The following is an 18,696-nucleotide window of genomic DNA, read 5'->3' as shown; positions in this document are numbered from 1 at the left end:
ATTGTGTTATGAGCCACTATAAATTAAGGAGAATAAATTAAATTAAGGAAAATATTAAAATTAAATGTTAAATGTAAATGTGTTTAAATTAAAGAAAATATTTCTTCTGGATACGTAATGTTTTCAGTCATAAGAAATAGACATATCAAATAAATTTAATACATTTAGGGAGAGTTCAAAAGATAGGAAAAAACAGATCATGATAGCTAGAAATCTACACCCTTTCATAGAAATTGAGAGTCAAGGCAACAGGTTACCTCAAAAGCCACTTTTAAGTAGACTAGAACTCTCAAATTTGCATCTGTATTTGATTTTTGGTCACAAAATGGTGAAATAAATACAAGAAATCCAAAACAATAGGTATACGCAGATTAAGACACATTGAGGTACTACGCTTTGACACAAAAAAATTACCAACTGTATAATTATCGGTGTATTCACCAAATCAGCCTTGCGTGGCTGGGACCTTCACCATACGATTTTGCTTCCAGAACAGCTCAGGGGTTTGGCTTTGTTTAAGAGTTACACACACAAGGAGCAATAACCACGTCCTGAAATAAGTAATTTTATTACCTCGTTAATTAATGTAACAAGATAGATGTACTGTTGCTACACACCTCAAACAGGCAGCGGGGCATCCTGAGAGCTGCCAGGCAGCAAGCGCAAGGCACCCAGCTGCTGGAAGCACCCAGGAGGAGCTGTGTGTACATCCCATCTAGCAACACCCGGGCCTTCCGCAACGTGTTAGTGCTGAACACCTCACAAATACGATCTGGCATGAACCATCTAACCCAGCCTGCACTTAGGAGCCTAATTTAACACTCTGAAGACATTCATTAGAAAGGCTCATTACATTTAGTCTTATTGACATAGCCTGACTTCTCCGTATTCACGTTTCCTTTAGATGCAGACACATCTGTTAAGGGCTTTTGGTACTCAGCCCAGCTGTTAGAGGAGAAAATAGCTGTCGTGCTTGTAGATGCAGCATCTGGCAATCGGCACTGTCCGAGGGGGGAAAAAAAACCCGGTTCTTATGGAGGAGGGCAGGTGGGGAGGGACAGCCTAGGTTTGTCAGCATCCGCCGCCGGCACAGTGCCATACGTAACTACTCAGGTACGCTCAGCCATCCAGGGAGCTCGGGTTTTAGGGAGAGCTGACAGCTCATGCAACGGAGACCTTGAGAAGTCCCACAGGGCTGGCAGCGATGGGAAGCATTAATGGAGCATTTATAGCCTATTTTACGTTACGAACTGCCAACCCCTTAGAAGCAGGGATGCAAGCCTACCAAAGCATGCTTGGTTTGGACCCACACTATACGCTACCGCATCCTCTGACGTGTTTCGTTGATTCTCTGCCACGTTATAATTTCCCAGTGTTTATTTCAGTTGCAGTCACTGCAAAGGGTCACACTGAGCAGAGGCAAGGATTCCCCAGGCAGTCTAGAAAGGGATGTCTTCTGCTCTAGAAAATGAGATCTAAAAAAAAAAAAAAAAAAAACAAAAATAAAAGTGTTCAAACTGATGCAACTCCATCATGCAATTCTAGCTCCTAAAATCTCTCACATAAAGCCACTCATATCAGCTGTCCCCAGGCTGACAGAGGGAGCAAGTGAGAAACATCCCATTATATCGGCTACATATATGCATAGGTGCACACACACACACACGCTTTGTTAGGTGAAACAGGCTGGCAGCCGGGGTTAACATCAGCATCTTGGACACGCTCAAGCTAGTTCTTTTGCGCAAGAACAGATGTTGTAACAGGGCTTAAATATTTTTTTTTTCTAAGCCAGTTGTCCAGCCACGTACAGCTACTGCTTCAGGTAGCAGCACCTTGCAACAAGGCATGGGAAAGGGAAAATGCCGTAACCGCGATGGCAGGAGATGGCAGGAGGAGGATGGCTTCCAGTAATCAATCGCAGACCAGCAGAGCTGCGACACATTCGCAGGCAACGCAACAAGAGGCAATCAATTTACCTGTAATGTGTTGGTTGCGATGCTTAGAGACTAACATTAAAAGTAGAGTTCAGAGGGCAGTTTTATTACAGCATAAAATAATATGATAGGGGAGAGCCCTTCTTTTTGTACATAACTTTTAGCTGGGTAAATCAGCTTTTTAAAACCTGGATCGCTACTGTCAAGAGTATTTCCTGCACAAGATCACGGTCTGTCAGCCCTGTCATGCGTACAGCTATTAACTGTCTTCCTTTCATTTTAAGCTTTTAAACTGTCTCCTTTGCGTTGTACCTTTCATCTTTAACCTTTGGAAGACGTGCCCTATATCTTCTGGCACACCGCAGAGATGCAGAGCTGATGTGCAGTCCCAAACGCTGGTGAATAAAACCCGACAGAGTGCAGCAATCCACGCTGCCCGGCCCCGGCACCACAGCCGATGAAGAGGTGTGGGGCGAGGGTGGGGGGGCCCACGGCACTGCCAAAATCCCCCTTCACACCCATCTCAGGCAGCGGGGAAGGCTCAAGCAGCCCCCAGCAGTCACTGCCTTCATCCAAACCCAAATATTTAGTGTTTCCAAGAGGTAAAGGCTGCCTTTGTGTTTATGTCCAAGGGCCCCTATTTATAAAAGCCAGGAATTTACTCTGCAGTTTGGAGATTATCATTTTTCGTGGGAAAAGCTACTTTCACTGCGTACATGTTGCATTTTCTCAGCACCACCACCACTCGTATTAAAACAGAATTAAAGCATCCATTCGGCAAAAGAAGTGAACTATTAACCACAGAGGGTAAGAGCCACTGTCAGCCAGGTAACAACGAGGGGACTCTATTTGCGTTACCCGAAACAGAAGGAAAGAAAATCAATATATTCCTCTAAAATGGGCTCCTTTTCCTGAAGTGACATTTTTACAGTACCTCATTCTTAATATTTATTTCATCCCCAGGTTAAAGGATCATTGCTCACCTCGTGTGATCAGGTTGAAGAAACAAACAGCCCCTTAAGCCCTGCACGGGTGCCCCGAATCAGGCACCCCAGCCCTTCTCCCACGCCCCGCAGCCTCCCAACCCCAGCCCATATCACCCATAGGTAATTAGGGGTACACATGGCTTGCTTGGGGCAGAGACTTAAACCAGCTGTTTTGCAGCAAATCGAAGTTAGACAAGGTGTAAAAGTGCGTGGACGTTTTTTCCTACTGATGTGAAATAATTTACAACACCTTAAACCCATTCCTTGGTCAAAAAAATCATTCCGGCACTTGAGCACCCATCTCTAAGGTGGTCCAAACACCCCCTCTAACTGCAAGGAGGCCCTGAAAGGGCCCAGCACTTTTCAAAGCTACTTCTTAAAACAATTCACTTAATTAACACCTGTTAAGTATCCAACATCAAGCTGGCAAACAGGAGTTGCTCTGTCTCCACACGCAAGTCTGCAATGTGCTCTCCAGGCGTGCATGTTCCTTGGTTGCTCATCCATCAGCACAGTGACAACGTTTGCAGGGAAAGCAAAACCCACAGGAAAGGTGCAGAGGAAAGAAATCCCTCCCTGTAGCTCATTGGGACTCACTAGGACACTTTGCGCAAGGCTTTACTTTTATGTTGAGCAATACGTTATTCTTTAACTAGCCTTTTAATCTCTGAAATCAAGGATGCTGCTCATAAAGTAAAAATATTGCCCGGTGCAAGAAAGCGTGGTGAAACCTTGTCCAAGCTCAGCAAATGCGGCTGTGTGAACTAAGCTACCACCCGTCAACGCTGTGTCGTATCCCACATGGCCGGTTAATAGGGCGCCAGGGTCCTGGCGACTACCTGGATACACAAGATGGCAAAAGCAGTGAAACATTTCCAGCTTCACTTCGGTCTTCGTGTTTTCTACGGAAAGGAGCCCTTGATGCCCCTTTACTGGAGAGGAAAAGCTGGCAGAGGGGGATGCAGCTCGGCGCCCGGGAGGCTTCGCTGCTGGGAAGAGCGGCCTGGAGAGCAGAGATTAAACAGCAGAGACTGTTTTCTAAATACGGTGCAGGTTTTAGCAGCCGCTCCAGCCTCCTGCTGCGCCAGGCAGGTCTGGGCGGGCAGGCTGGGAGCCGCGGGGCTGCAGGGCTGGCACCGCCACGGGGACCAGAGGGGATGCCCGAGGGGCGATGCCAGAGCTGGCTTAATTTTTTTAGTAGAAGATACAGGATGGAGGGGAGGAGGGGGGCAAAAAAGAAAGGAGGCGATAGCTATTGACTCGTTTTCACAGTTTAATTAAAACGAGAATACAATTGTTCAGAGCTCAAGTCGTTCAGTGCACATAATTAAGCTCTTTGGTCTTACCTTGCAAATGAGCAATTGTTACAGCAATCCCAGATTTCGGTCTGAAGAGTTGCCAGCTAGGTTATTCCGGCGCTGTAGCTCGATGAACAGAAAGGTTGTGTTTGTAAAATGGGAGCCCTTGCAAAAATCTGACCTACAGAACATAAAGATGACGAAAGTTATTTAAAAAATGGAATGATTTTTATCCGACAGGGACATATCTTCATTGCCAAGATTATATAGAAAAAAGGTCTTCCAGTCATTTTAATCATGGCACTTTTTACAATCTATTTTAGTAGTACCAGAAGTATTTCAAATAGTTACAAAATCGCGCTTTATTATTTTAATGAAAGCCAAGAGCTTTTTACAAAGCCAATGCAACAGCAAGATAGTAGGGGCTATATAAAAGAAGCTGCAATAGTAGAAAATTACTAATTATATTGTGCCAGTGCCTAAGGGCTCAAATCTGAAAGGTGTGCTCCACCGTGCTAGGCGCTGTACAAATACATCAAAACAAACTTACCATGAGGAAGCTATAATTAAAAATAAAATAAATTTCTTGAGGTGAACCACGTTGCATTTTAGTTAGAAGTAGAAACCAATTGTGAGATTAACTTTTTGGTGGCACAAGATGCTGCCTATTTAACAACTTAGGGGTTTTCACAGGCTTTCTAGAAAGTCTAAATGGAGGGGAAAGGGGACTGATATGGGAATATGTGCAGCCCAGCTTTTCCAAGCATAAGAAAATACCCAGGAACACACGTACAAGGTACACGTTGGAAAGAGAGATGCTCCGGGAATTGCCACCAGCAGCAGGGCAGGCACAGCAGCAGGGGGGTAAGGGGGGGCCAGGCCCAGCAGGACCCCCAGGGGAGAAAAGGAGCCTGAGCTCATGCAAGGTAAGCAGTGCAAGTGTAAGACAGTGACTGTCGTTCATCTGTACAGAGATGGCAGGAAGACTCAGCGTGGGCAAGAGTCACATTTGCTGACGACACAGCCTAAAACCAGGAGTAATCCCCGCAGCTGGCTGATGTATCCAGTTTCCATCATTGCTAAGACAAGCCTGGAGCCTAGTAATTTGGCATAGACCAGCACGCACAACAGGTAACCTGGAAATAACTCGTTTAATTACATTCGCAAACATTACTCTCATGACTGGCTGCAGGAACATAGCATGGTAATGTTCCCGCTATCCTGTTTAAACAGCAAGGTTATCTTTGGTCAGTGCTCTTCAAATTTAGCAAATCAACCATAAATACCAGGTCAAGTAGTGTGTTGTTACTCCAGACTCCTCCTTGCACCTCTGCTGAACATTACTTTTCAGGGTTTTTAGAAGTTATGGGAAGTCAAACATCAGCCAATACACTCAAACCCAAACACACCTCTGGTTTGACTCTTCCGAGTCACCTCCAAAGCAAGAAGCCTCCACGCCAAGTCCCTTGCAGGGATATTTACTTCCAGTCAAAACTCTCTCAGCCCTTCAAAATCTCTTGGCATCATCTTCAGCTGACTTTTTAACACTAGTTATTTGACAGTAAGAACACAATGAAGTCTATTTGCCCAAAGAGGTGTTAACAGACTCTCCAGGCAGCCAAGGCAGAAATAACCTGGGAGTAACTCATTTAATTACTGAAAACTTTTAACTCCTACCGCAAACAGCAGTTTGCGTACCAATCTGCCATGGGATTTTTCTGGAAGCCACTGCTGTGAAGTTTCCCACTTACTGCAAATGTAGCGCTAAGGAAAGGGATGATCAATCCTGACTGGTTTTTACAACATAAGTCATTCTTCATCACACACAGCGGGACAGGGGCCCTAGATGCAAGCGTGACGTGAAGAACCTGCAAAATGGCAGGAGGAGTGCATTTCATCTTCGTGGCCAGCAAAGAGCCCTGGAGCTTCCTTCCCCCTTGGCTGGCAGCAGCCCCTCTTTCCTTCCTGGAGCACTGCATGGTCACAAGCGTACGAGAGCTGGATGGGATGAGCATAAAAATGCAAATCAGCATGCTCAGACGAGGCTGCGCTCATTTGGCTATTTTTAGCTTCGCAGAGCACTTTAAATCCCCGCTGGGTTCAGCGTAACACACCAGCGGTCTTTCGAACCGGCTCAGTCATCGCATCTTATCAACAACTGCCCAAGGGACCTCTGCGGCACAGGCACCCCGCTCACAGCGGGACCCACTTCCCACCGAGTCACTTCAGAGGTCCTCCCTCACCCAACCGGCTGCTCCTTCCCCAGCCTCACATATTTGACAGGAAAGTCAACCCCAACCGGTTGTCAACATGCCTTCTCCCGATGGCATCGGGCCAACGAGTCGTCATCCCTGAAGCCATTTAATCGACATGGCACAGGGCTGGGGGATGCGCTGTGCGATGGACACTGCCATGCAGAGCATCCCCGAGTGCCACCATCCCAGCATGGGGCTGTGGCCCCGTACACCCCACCCAGCCCCGCCGCAATGGCAACCACCCAAAAGGAGGGGTGGGAGTGTGGTGGGTTCAGTTTGGTCTCGTTTTCGTCTGAAGATCTTGCTCACATTTCATAATTTCGTTTGTGGCTTGAGATATCGCTCCTCCATACAGCAGAGGCCTTGGGGAAGCTCTTGCTGTTATCAGAAATTATTAAAAAAAAATCTGCTTAACCTGTATTATTCCAGCCTATTAACATTTATCTCTAAGGAGAAAAGAAGGAAATAATGCAAAAGTCCATGCCTTGAAGTCCTTTCCTACAAGGACTGTAGGAAAGCTTGTTGTTTTGGAGAGACACTCTTAAGAGCATATTTCAAGTTAACATTAACAGAACAGAAAACCCTGCTTGAAAGGCGTACCGGGGCAGGCTCTGCTCCCTCCTTTTCAATAGGTCAGTCACATTACTATTTCTTCAGATCCTTGGGTAATTTGAACCAGTAAAGAATTGCAGATAAATTCCTGATGCCTTGAGAGAGAGTCTTCTCCTTCCCATCTTGCTCCCTTCTGCCCCTTAGTGTCCCTAGACACCTGGGAATAAAATCCCAGGAGTAGGACCAGCCAGTGAGAGTAAAATGATTCTGTTCAAGAGTTTCTGATCATTAATACCCAATTAGCCAGCAGCAAGGATCAGCTCAACATTGCCTGTTCTGAGGAAACCCGCCCCAGCTGCTGGCCTTGCCCCGGCTCCTGCCCCAGTACAAGCAGAGCTGAGGACGGCGACACTCATCTCACACCAGAGGAGCATCAGCACATCCAAATCGTGTTTTAAAGGGGGCAGAGGCAGAACAAGACTCTCTGGATTAAAGTAGGATGCTGGCAGTATCCAGCCCAAGCAAAGATCGCGATGATTTACAGCTGTGAAAATTAGTAGATGAGTTTGGAGTGAACTCCTGAGCTGCCGAAGTGGGTTGCGCTGTTCCTCCCAACCGAGAGGCTCAGAGAGGTCTGGCTGAGGCAGCACACAGGGTACACCAAGCCAAAACAGAAAGAACAAAACAACCCCAAATCAAGGGATTAACATTTCAAATTGCTATCTGAGCAAGTCTTGTCTATAAAAAGGAGAGCTACACAAAACCTGATCCAAGTTCTACATCTTCATCAAGTGGCCAATTTATTCATTATTCAGAAGTGGGGAGGCAAGGGCTTCATAACAACAGCAGTAGTCAGCTCTTTTTTTATTTTACTTCTTTTTCTCTCCCCACATTCTGCAAATGTATCTGCCGAACCCCCAGCTGCCTGTGTTGCCATCCACAGAAATGCCAATATTAAGTATTTTGTGAGTGCCGATGATGCTACAAGATTTGTTACAATTCAACATTAAAGGAGGGAAAAAAAAGCAAAACAATGAAGGCACACAAGGAAGACAGCCAGCAGAAGTCTTAAATATATGGCATGTTTTAAAAGCACTTGCCTGCTAGTCCCTACTGAACCTTTCTGCCCCTCTGTGCCTGTGATGGAGCCGCAGAGGAGCGCAGGGTTTAGCACAGACAAACCGGCGAGTCAAGAGGATGGGCGCCTGCTGTGCGGGGACACGATGGGACTGCATCCGTGCTGGCCGGCAGAACGCATTGATCGACGTTCGTACACAATCGATGATGTTGGTTAATGACTTTGGGGTCCTTTGCAAGGGGGAATTTCATTAATGGTTGGTACGTTACAACTCCAAACAGCGCAGCCCTAAGACGAAGTACAAAGCCAACGAACCCAGGCAGCAGCTGCACCTTTGATAGCCTTCATCATGAAGAAAGCCTTTCCACTGCCAGGAACCCCCGTTTTGGGTTCATCACCCACCTTTTGGGCCCTGCAGGGACTGCCCCTCCTGCAGGTTTCTGTTGCAAGGGATGCTGAGGTCACCGCGTGCCCGACAGACAGGGACTGCTGGGACACCCACTCCACCGACGAGACACGCAAGAGGGATCTGAGATGTGGGACTGCCCTTTGGTTAGCACTTACAGGGACATGAAAGAAATTTATGTTATTTCATAGCAGACCTGTGTAACAACTCCACTGAAAGACATATTTAACGAACATAAACATAATGAGTTGTCCACACTCAAAATGCACCTGGCAAAACAGAGAACAGAGATAAAAAAAGGAAATCCTTCCTCTTCTCCCACGCTGCAGATTAACCAACAGAGTACTGCACGGCCAGCTCCAGGGCATGCTCATGGCTCCTGGCTTGTACCCCTCGCCCACCTCCCCTCCTGCAAGCATGGCTTGGGAGAAACAGCAAGAAACATGATGTGCAGATGACAAAATCAATATAATCCACCAGTACGGAAGGGGAAACAAGGGAAATCAGCTGTTACAAAAAGCTTGCAAAAAAGTGTCAGACAAAATCAGTGGGTTGGAGAGGAAAGGAATAGGCTTTGGGTTAGAAAACGCTGTCTCTGCTGAGCTTCTGGGGAAGGAAGCTCACATGTGCTATAGGTGAACTGAATATACAACTGCTGACACAAAAATAACACATTTCTGAATATAAACATTAACCTTATGTTGAAGGATGCAAGTGGTGGCCACCATCAATGGAGTATCAACGCCCAAAGACTACACAGACACCATTAAAGCAAATGAGCCTAAGCAATGTTTGTTATAGCACCCAAATAAAGTAGTACAAGCATCCCCATTACACTTATAGGAGTCAAGGGTGGGGAGGGCTCACAGCTTGGGCTGGCAGGCAGGTTGGTCATGCCGTATGGCCATGGGCATGCAGAGGGACCGCGAGCCACCAAAGGGACAGGCACTCGGGGCAGCGGTGCTTGCCATTCACAGCATGAAAAGCCAGCTTGCCACAGCAGCACGGGTAGGGACATCTTGAGATGATATTACTTCTCCTCAGTGAATTCAACACCAGTATTTTTCCTCCTTTCTTATTATGCGTTTTGTCCTGCCTGCATCGCTTTTGAGTTTCAGGGACAGCAATGGCTGCGTAACACAACAGAAGCTATTGTATTATTTTATGATCGCACATTCCAGAATATTAATTGGATAAATTACAGTTCTTGTTTCAGTCAAATGGACACTTTAGTTATAGAAGTGAAGATCCATAAACCTACCCAGTATAACCCACTATTTTATTTAGAGCGCCTAGAAATTATCACTTCCACATATTTTCATTTCAGAGACCACATTGCACTTCACGTCTTGAAAATATATTTATTCAGAGCTCTCTCATAACATTCTTATTTGACAAGTTGTCCATCAGAAAAGTGTTTTCAGCTGCAACAGTGTCGTGAGTCACACAGCAACCCAGAGATCCTGACCTGTATGTGTTTGTTTCTCAGTCTTGTCAACTAGCAACCAGCTCATTCGGTTGTCTGTAAAAATGTCTTCTCAGGAAGGCAAATGTTTTTCTAGATTGCTTGGAAGAAGAGTTCTTTTTAATCAAGACACAGCATAAAAATGCTTCCTCCTTCCCATCATTGCTCAGTTTTGATTGTATTCTCTAAAAATTAGTTGAGATCTAGGCAGTGACAGAACAAACAACTAAACTGGACATGCAGTGACACATCCCTGGGTAATTTTTTCTGTGAAGGGAAGGAAAAATCCCTTTTACATTGGAGACAAATACACTGATCCTAAGTTTTCTTAACCTAGACTGAGGAAAGACTGGGTGGGATCAGACAGAAAAGACCCACTAGAGTTCCATTTGCCAGAACATCATCTGACAGCCCTTAAGAAATACTGACCAACTATGAGCTGAAAGACAAGGGGCATAAAGTGTTCGAGAGACTTATCTGAGTCTAAAAATAAAAATAAGGCTTAAGTCAAAAAGTCTTACCTGGATAGAGAAGGGTGCCTCTCCATTTAATTAGAGGTAGGTATAGGTGAGTTATTGATACAATAGTCTGGTTTTTAAGTGTGGAACCCTGAGGGCTGGGGCTTGTCCCCACATTTATTATAGTCTAGGCGACAGAGAAAGAAAAAAGAAAAATATATATATACACACACAGAGAAACATTCAGATAGTCATGAATATCAAATGCTAAACTTTTAAGGCTTAAGTAAAAGGCAGCTATATTTTCCTCTTCTTTATCGATCTGGAAGTTTTCAGTGTGAATTTAGTTCCCAGAGGTTCGATTATGATGACTAGACACAAAACCCCTTTGAAGCTGGTGACAACCTCTGCACTGGCTCAAGAAAATACAAGAGCAGATCTATGTAAAAGTCACCATCTTGAAAGGTTTCCATTTCTGCATACAGATTACCTTATTCTTCATTTCTATCGAGGCTGAAAAGAACTACTAGGAAGAGCGATGGGGGATTAGCTTTACAGACAGGACATTTCATTTGGTAAGCAACAAAACAGTTTCATGTGTGTCTCAGATTGTCAATTAAGTTGAAGACATTATTAAAGAATTCGCAAAACTGAAAAGTCATTGCCTCGGCGACGCTGGTACAAAGCGAGCTCACGCTATCTCAGGTCTTAGAGATGAGCAGCAGCAGTGGGAGATCACTCAAAATGCTCATTTCTAATCAGTTCCGTAAAACTCGTTTGCAGGGGAAATTTTCCATTTTGGTAACCGTACAAAATGTCACATCTTTCAAGAGAGCCTTATCAGCATAAAAACAACAAATAAAATGCCAAATCCTGACACTGTAAAAGTTGATTGCAATGAAAGCTGCATTTCATTACTTTACCTCTGAAAGTAACTCTATACCCAGACCTTTAATTATAAACAGCTACAGACAAAACCAAAAGGAACACAGCTGATGGATAAGCTGTCGTGGGAATGTGCAGATGTGATCCCAAAGCTCAGTCTCCAGGTCTGGAGTATGGATGTCCCAAAGCTAAAGAGTTTTTTAGAGTTCTGTCAGCCTAACAGGTTTAAGTTTAGGCTCAATCTCACCTGCAAATGCAAGACAACCAGCGTAAGAAGGTTTTGCAAAAGATATAGGATTTAAAAGCAGCACTTGGGAAATGTCATATTGACAACGGGTTGGTTTCCCCGATAAGGGCATAGAGAAATAAGGGCAAACTAGACCGTGATCAACTAAACCAGCCCAAGGGCAATAGAGAAAAGTAGCTATAGAAGTTAAGGAGTCCTGGTCCCACCAAAAGTAAGGTCAAGGAGCCCCTGCCTGCCCAGTCTGCCGAATCACACCCGACCTTCCTGACTCTGGTACTTTATTGCTCTAATTCAATTAGACCAGCAGAATTGTTTATTCTGGAACCTGAAAGGATGTGGAAATTAAAAAAACCAAACACAAAACCAGCACTAATAGAATGGCTAAATGTTGTGAACATCTTTCTCAGTAGCCCAAAATAAAAACATTCTAGAAACAACAACTGGAGAATCTGAAATGCTTCCTAACCAGATTTAGCAAATGGTGGGGAAAAATGAGAATTCTGTAGTTTGGTGAATTGTATCCTCTAACCTTTGATAAGACCATTCTGCTTTTATTTCTCAGTACAAAAATAAGCCTGCAACAGCAGAACATTGCCTTGAAATGAGCAATTGCCATCATGTCATTAGAGTCGTTCAACAAAGCTATTTATGTCCTGAAACATATAATGAGAAAACTTTGCATTTTGGATTGAAAAAGAGAGCTTAGCTACCTGATTACATGCCGCAAAAACCTGCCCTTGCCACAACCGGCAGAAGCTTCACCCCCAGCTTCAGCAGAGCCATAGCAACAGAATTCATCACAGTTTATGGAGGCTGAGAGGGTCATTTGCAAAAGGAAAAAGCCTGAAGAAATTTTTATTTTATTGGCATCTGTCGTCCCTATCCAAGGAAACCTTTATGCTAAAGGCTGAAGCCCCGTTGTCTATAGTTTCTCATAAGTTTACAGAGGATTGATAGACTCACATTATTTACATAAGTAAAGAAAAATGTGACACTACCATTGCATATAAAATGTCACAGAGGACTCATCTTTGCCTTATCCACCAAGGCAACAACCCAATTAAATATCTTTATTCCCTCCGCAGTGGAGCTGACCCCATGTTTCCCAACAGATTTCAAGTGTAGAACAATAAATTGCCTCTTTTATAATGATAAAAACATAGGCTGAGAAAACAAAGCTGTCCTGTACAGTTGCATGTCTTGCTAAACCCCTCTGTCTATTGCTTCTAGTAAATCTGTTAGTATTTGTCCATTAAAAAAAGAGAAACATGGATCACAGGTAGCAACAAAGCGTATGTAAGTCCACCTTTCCCACACATACGAAGCTAATTTGTGTAGATTTTAATGTGATGCCTTTTGGTGATGAGTATGGCTGCACACCCCTGAGCGCTAGCATTGCAGGCAGCCAGCTAAACACAGCACGCACCCTCGGCATCACCCGAGCTTCTTCTGTCTTGAGAACCAGCACAGTAAGTGGTTTAACATGCGTATGAAAACATAAAAGTTAGATAAAATTGGGAAACGGAGACCTAGCAGCACAATATCAGCTCACTATAATATACCCAGAAGCCTTAAAAAAAAATAATAATAAAATTGAAGCCACCATCCTGTCGCTGGTGGGAGTTCAGCAGGGCCAGACCGAACTCACCGCGCAGCCCCACGGCAGCGATCGTCAGAGCCGCAGAGCCAACACCCAGCTGCACCGCAGCAAACACCTCCTCGGCACCCACGTGCAGCTCAGCCTTAGCCCCGAGTTACCGAGGCATTCACACAAACCGCTTCTTTATCTTTATCCAAATCCCACCTTCAGCAACACACCGAAGGTAGCAGGGCTTTTTACCGCTTCAGCATGGATAAGCAGTCTTCTTTCTTGGTGTTCACAGAAAACCAATGTTAAGAGTTTCTCTCATGCTTTAAGTAGCTGAATATTTTCCAGTTTTTATTACAATTATGTTTCACTCAAATTAGAGCTAGGTAGAGCCACACGTGCCCTTCAAGCAGCTTGTCAGAGGCTGGTGCTCCTTTTAGAGCTCTGCCCTGTTTGTTGTACATAAAAGCAAGTTTCTCAGACTGTTTTCTCTCCTTTAAAGCCTCATCTCAGCTTGAGTATGCATCTCCTCCCAGGCCTCAGCCAGATCTTTATGCCAGTTAGGTTAATCGACAGCACCAGGTTTAATACATTCTTAATTATGACTAAAGCCATAACAGGTCTATACATTTTGGGGGGGGGGGGGAATTGCGTTGCTATATTTAACTGTTTTTTACAGCCTGGTCCTGCCGGCAGTCACCCAGCCGCACATCATGCGCAGCTCTGCCCGCATCCCATAGAAAAAGCCATCACCACGTCCATGACTGCAGACGTCACACCAATACACGTTGTGTTCTTACTCAGCTATAGGAAGCATCTTCTCCTTTAAATCCCTGTAACACTACTATCATTATGAGATGTCAGAGACAGTAAATCCAGACTGTGCCCCACATTATTTATAGCTCTTGGTCCATTCAGAGAGAACAAATACCTTATTCAGCTACAACTTATAGACATTTAGTGAAAAACAACACGCTTTACTGCCTAGTTAATTTTGAAAGTAAGGATTTATCTTACTATTTGGTTTAGTCTGTAATGGGTCTGGCTCTGTTTATCAGGCTGTATGCAGCTAAGAGAGCTGAGTAAGTACAATTACCCACGGCACATGCTGATGATAAACTGCATCCTGCGTGCCTTATTCAGACAAATTCTTTTGAATTTCAGAGCAAATTTTGACCAAGTAAGGCATTTGAATCCAAACTAAAGCTGAGCTATAAACCTTGTGATGCCATCTTCTGATCCCAGGGATTTTCCAGTAATTAAAAAACGACACACAAACTTAGTCTACTGCTGATTTATAAGGACTACTACGTATTTCACCAGCGGAAAAGGAGTTTCTCGTGAACAGACCCAAGAGTTAAAGCATCTGCCCTGGCAGCAGCAGTAGGTGAGTATTCACCGGTGGAGCCCGCAGGTGCTGTAACCCCACTCTCACCAGGAGCCCTCCCTCGGGGCAGGGCTACACTTCCACAAACGCAGCCTCACCAAGCGATTAGCACACACCCAAGTTTTAAGGAAAGGAGCATCACCTTCCCAAATCAAAACAGGAAAAAAAAAAAACCACCCCAAACCAGAAATCTGAGATTGCTACAGATGTACTTGAAGTGTTGCAAGTAAGGACAGCTCAAGCTGAGGGTCTCTTTTTTGGCGCCTTGAATTTAGCAGATACGTGTCCAGCTCGGAGGCACACCCGTTAGACTTGCATGCACACATCTATTTGTAGCCCACAGATTCAATTAGAGGGGAGGCTGACATACATGCCTTAATTGCACTTTCCATTACCACTGCTGCTCGGATGCTGCGATTCTCCCTCTCCTTTCTGGCAGCACAGCCAAGAGCTGCATCCACTCCCTGGGATGCTCATTAGCTAAAAGCCCATGTGCTGAGTACTGGTACACTTTTTTTTTTTTTTAAATAGCCGGGCCTATGGCTGGTGCCCAGCTAATCACCCACGCGTCTGCAAGCTCCCGTCAGCCAAGGAGCTCAGGACTGTGTTTCCCTATGACCTGACCACACATAGCCACTCCAACCCCAACAGCATAGGTTTACCGATTCTACCTAATTCTTAACAAATTTTTAACATTGCTCATTCCCCAGAGAATAAGCTCCTGTAAGAAAACCCATTAACTCCCCCCTGTAACTCTCAGTACAAATTCAAATTAGCCTAGAGGGGTGAGAGGCAAAGCATGTTTTAATTACCTGGGAGCAATCCCTAAAGCAATTTGCCCAAACCTCTCCCACAACAGCAGGTCAGAGCAGCTGAGCCTTCGTCAGGAGCTGTTTAACAAGCCTGGATTGAAATGCATCACCCACTTCCATTTCTGAGCCATATTTTGAAGGGGAAGCATGAGAGCCAGTTTCTGGAGGATAAGCACAGAAGAGCTTTAGGTCAGAGTAGTCATTTTAAAGCGTGCGATTTTGCTCCATTAGAATACTTATATATGTATCAATGCACATAAATACAATGACCCCACAAAAATACCCCTCTTTCCCACCGGTACTGGCTGCACAAGCCACCTCTGGGCAGAACGATGGGCCTCCAGAGCCCCAAGCAAAAAGCCACCTTCACCCAGTAATTATTCAGCTCATCATTTGACACCACAAGGTAACAATTGGGTTTCTTGTTTATTATACCAGCATGCAATTCCTCTAAAGACAGCGCAACTACACGGCTGAGGGATGGGTTTGCCCCAGTGACTTGCTGTTAGTTTTGTCCCGGATGATGGATGCCGAGATGTCACATTGCACCCAGTGTAGGTGGGGGTTCTGCAATGTGCCATTTTGTACTTGCTAAGCCCAGGCTTCGTTTTCCCTAGAAACCAAAGTCCCCCCCCAGCCACAGGCACACCTCTGCTTCTCAAAAACCGCTCCAAAGCCACTCACGCAAACTCAATCCCTTGCTCTGAAGGGAGACAAGTAAAAACCGTTGCTCTTCATAAGGAAATAGATCCAACTAACTGGGCGTCACCACACTGAGACGCCAATTTATAGTGTGTTTACACTCACAAGAACCCCCTTTAAAGCAGGCGAGTTACTGGAGGTGGGGGAGATGGGTAGGACAGGTTGGATTCCCAAGTCCCCATCAGGCTTCCCTGCCAACAGGCACCGGCTCCTCTGTTGTTAAATGTCAACATAGATGCTGCTGCAAAACTTAGTTTTCAGAGTGCCAGAAAGCGACTTGAGGAAAATCAAATCACAATCAAAAGAAACTGAAGAGGGGAAGATCTGGAAAGCAATGAAATACTGAAATTGGAGCAGGTCTGAAGGAAAGAAAGAAGTTAAAGTTATGCATCAAGAAGAGAGCACTGCATAAAAGCAAGTGACCTATTAAAGGAGAAAAGGAAAGTTAAATTGAAAGGGCTTCTAGGCAATGCACAACAGATTACAACACATTCCTCTTGTGCATTTTGAGAAGCACTCAAGTTCTGACACTTATAACTTGTGTTAAGAGTGTGATGGGAAAGCCATGCTCAGCCCCATGTGCAGGTGTACCAGCAGGGACAACACGCTGTTCGCCATGCAAGCATCGCTCCAAACCTTGCCTCTTCCTTAGCAGCACCGCACCAGAGAGAGGGAGATTTCTAAAAAATATACACAGCCTCCTCCTACTTGTGATCAGCTCTGCCAACATCAGTCCACAACTCCTGAAGCAGAGGGTCAAAGGAAGAGCAAGCGCAGGGCAACCCCAATTATTTATTCCAAGTTGATCAGGACTGTGACAGGAGATCATGAAATAAGGCTGACATTCTGGTCACGCATCGAGTTCAGACAGTGCCACATACATCCCTCGATTAAAACTGGTGAATATACATGCACCATTGACTTGCAGAAGAGTTTACTGGTAGAGTGTTGGCTAAAAAATTGAATAAGCAAGTATTGTTCTGTTTAAAAACACAATTAGGCTCAATCAAACAATTTGCTCATGGTTTTGTCAACGATTCAAATAAAAAGATATGTAAGAGTTTTATGATGCATTTAGTGGTTTCCCCAAAAGAAGAGTTTGGGGTTCAGCCCACAGTAATGCTTCAATTGTACATCCATGTAGCATTTTTAGAAATATAATCCACTGTATTTTTAATGTTCTCCAAGCATTTTGTATTTCAAATGTCAGAGTTTGGCCGCTGGACCAAGCTAGAGTGCTCACCTGAGCACCAAGGTACCCATGAGTGCTCGGGTGCAGCTGGCTCTGGTTTTGACCAGTGGTCCACAGAGCCCTTAAGACGGGCTGTAAGCACCACGGCAAGTCATCCTGGGCTAACGGGAGCTGCTTGCCTGTTACCCAGGGACGGGCTGAGCTGAGCAGTATAAGGGAAGGATTCAGAGATTTTGTGTTAAGGAAGAGGTAAGTTTTAGAAAAATAAAATAAGCAAACATCAAAGATTTCTGCTTTTAATACCATGTTTAAGTTGGCATTCCTACAGCAAACGTCAATGTTTTTGATAACGTCTACATTTTAGCCATTTAAATGTATTTTTCACAGCAAAACATCATGGTGCTCCAAGAGTGAACTCCATCCGATATTTATTTAAACTTTCACTGCTTTGCTGCTGCTTCTCATGTCAGAGAAGTTCTTCTATTACCAACAAAGTCCTAATTCATTTAGCATTGATGCTAAGAAATGATCCCTCCCAACAGCACAGCCTCAGGTCTAATAATTCCCAGCAGGAAAAGTTAATTGAACAGCCTTCTGGCTGAGACAACATTTGATTTTCCTTTTTTAAAATCCATCAGCATCTGCAGGTGTTTTGGCCACTTTCTGGGAACAAGTAAAGGGAAAAGTGCCTCCATTTCAGAGAGACACATTACCTCTGATGAGGAACAATTTGTAAAATGGCAAGCTTTTTGCAAGAGCAGGAAGCAAGGAAAAGCGTGATAATGAAAGTCTGGTAACCTGTAGGCTGTTCAGATAGACCAAGTGTTATTGGCCAAAGGAAGCAAGCTCAATAAAACCAAGTGAAGACAGTAGTGGAAAAATAACTGCATCTGGAAACAGGTGAAGACAAAATGCAAATTCACTACACTGAAAGCCACATGGATCTTATTCACCTCTAAAATTTTTATTCCTGCCACTTCCTTTAACATCAACTCAGAGCTGATGATATCAGTTCCACTTGCCAACAGATAGGCACCCATATAAGTGATGCCCATGCAGTGACATAGAAGCAAGACAACGCATTCAGAGGTGATGATCTGAGATAATACAGAGAGCAATCAGCACTGCTGGGGGATGTGCTGCCCGATACACTCCCTGTGTATGTTAGCATATTGCATGGTTTTCCTGAAGAGCAATACATGTTTTTGGAGGATCACATGATGTGGTTGATCATTACTCCCAATGGAGAACAAATAATCTTGATCGTTAAGCTGAGAAAGTTCAGTTACAGCAAACTAAGAAACACATTAGAGCTTTCCCATATATAAGCAGGAGAAATTGTTTTGTTGAAGATGTTAAAAGGATGTAAACTGGAAATATATGATACTCTTTTGTCTTACAGAGGAATTACCTGAGGATCAGCAGTTTACTTTCCCCCCCGACCTCTTCCC

The 18,696-nt window shown here is 44.5% G+C and overlaps 1 long non-coding RNA gene across 6 annotated transcripts in view; it reads right to left on the bottom strand.

Annotated features, from left to right (window-relative positions):
• Positions 1-289: 289 nt before the first annotated feature.
• Positions 290-18,696, bottom strand: part of LOC127018730 (uncharacterized) — a 32,697-nt gene continuing 14,290 nt past the window's right edge. For 5 of the 6 annotated variants that reach the window (XR_007766824.1, XR_007766825.1, XR_007766827.1 and 2 more), the window contains 3 exons: positions 4,267-4,399; positions 3,760-3,923; positions 290-1,475 (listed from right to left, as the gene is read on the bottom strand). This is a non-coding gene — a long non-coding RNA (uncharacterized LOC127018730). The remainder of the gene's footprint in view (positions 1,476-3,759; positions 3,924-4,266; positions 4,400-18,696) is intronic. The other variant, XR_007766826.1, reaches the window with a different exon arrangement.

The sequence above is a fragment of the Gymnogyps californianus genome, chromosome 7 (assembly GCF_018139145.2).
Source record: "Gymnogyps californianus isolate 813 chromosome 7, ASM1813914v2, whole genome shotgun sequence".
In the NCBI taxonomy this organism is placed as follows: Eukaryota; Metazoa; Chordata; class Aves; order Accipitriformes; family Cathartidae; genus Gymnogyps; species Gymnogyps californianus.
The sequence above is the reverse complement of the archived record's forward strand: the minus strand, read 5'-3'. Positions and strand labels throughout refer to the sequence as shown.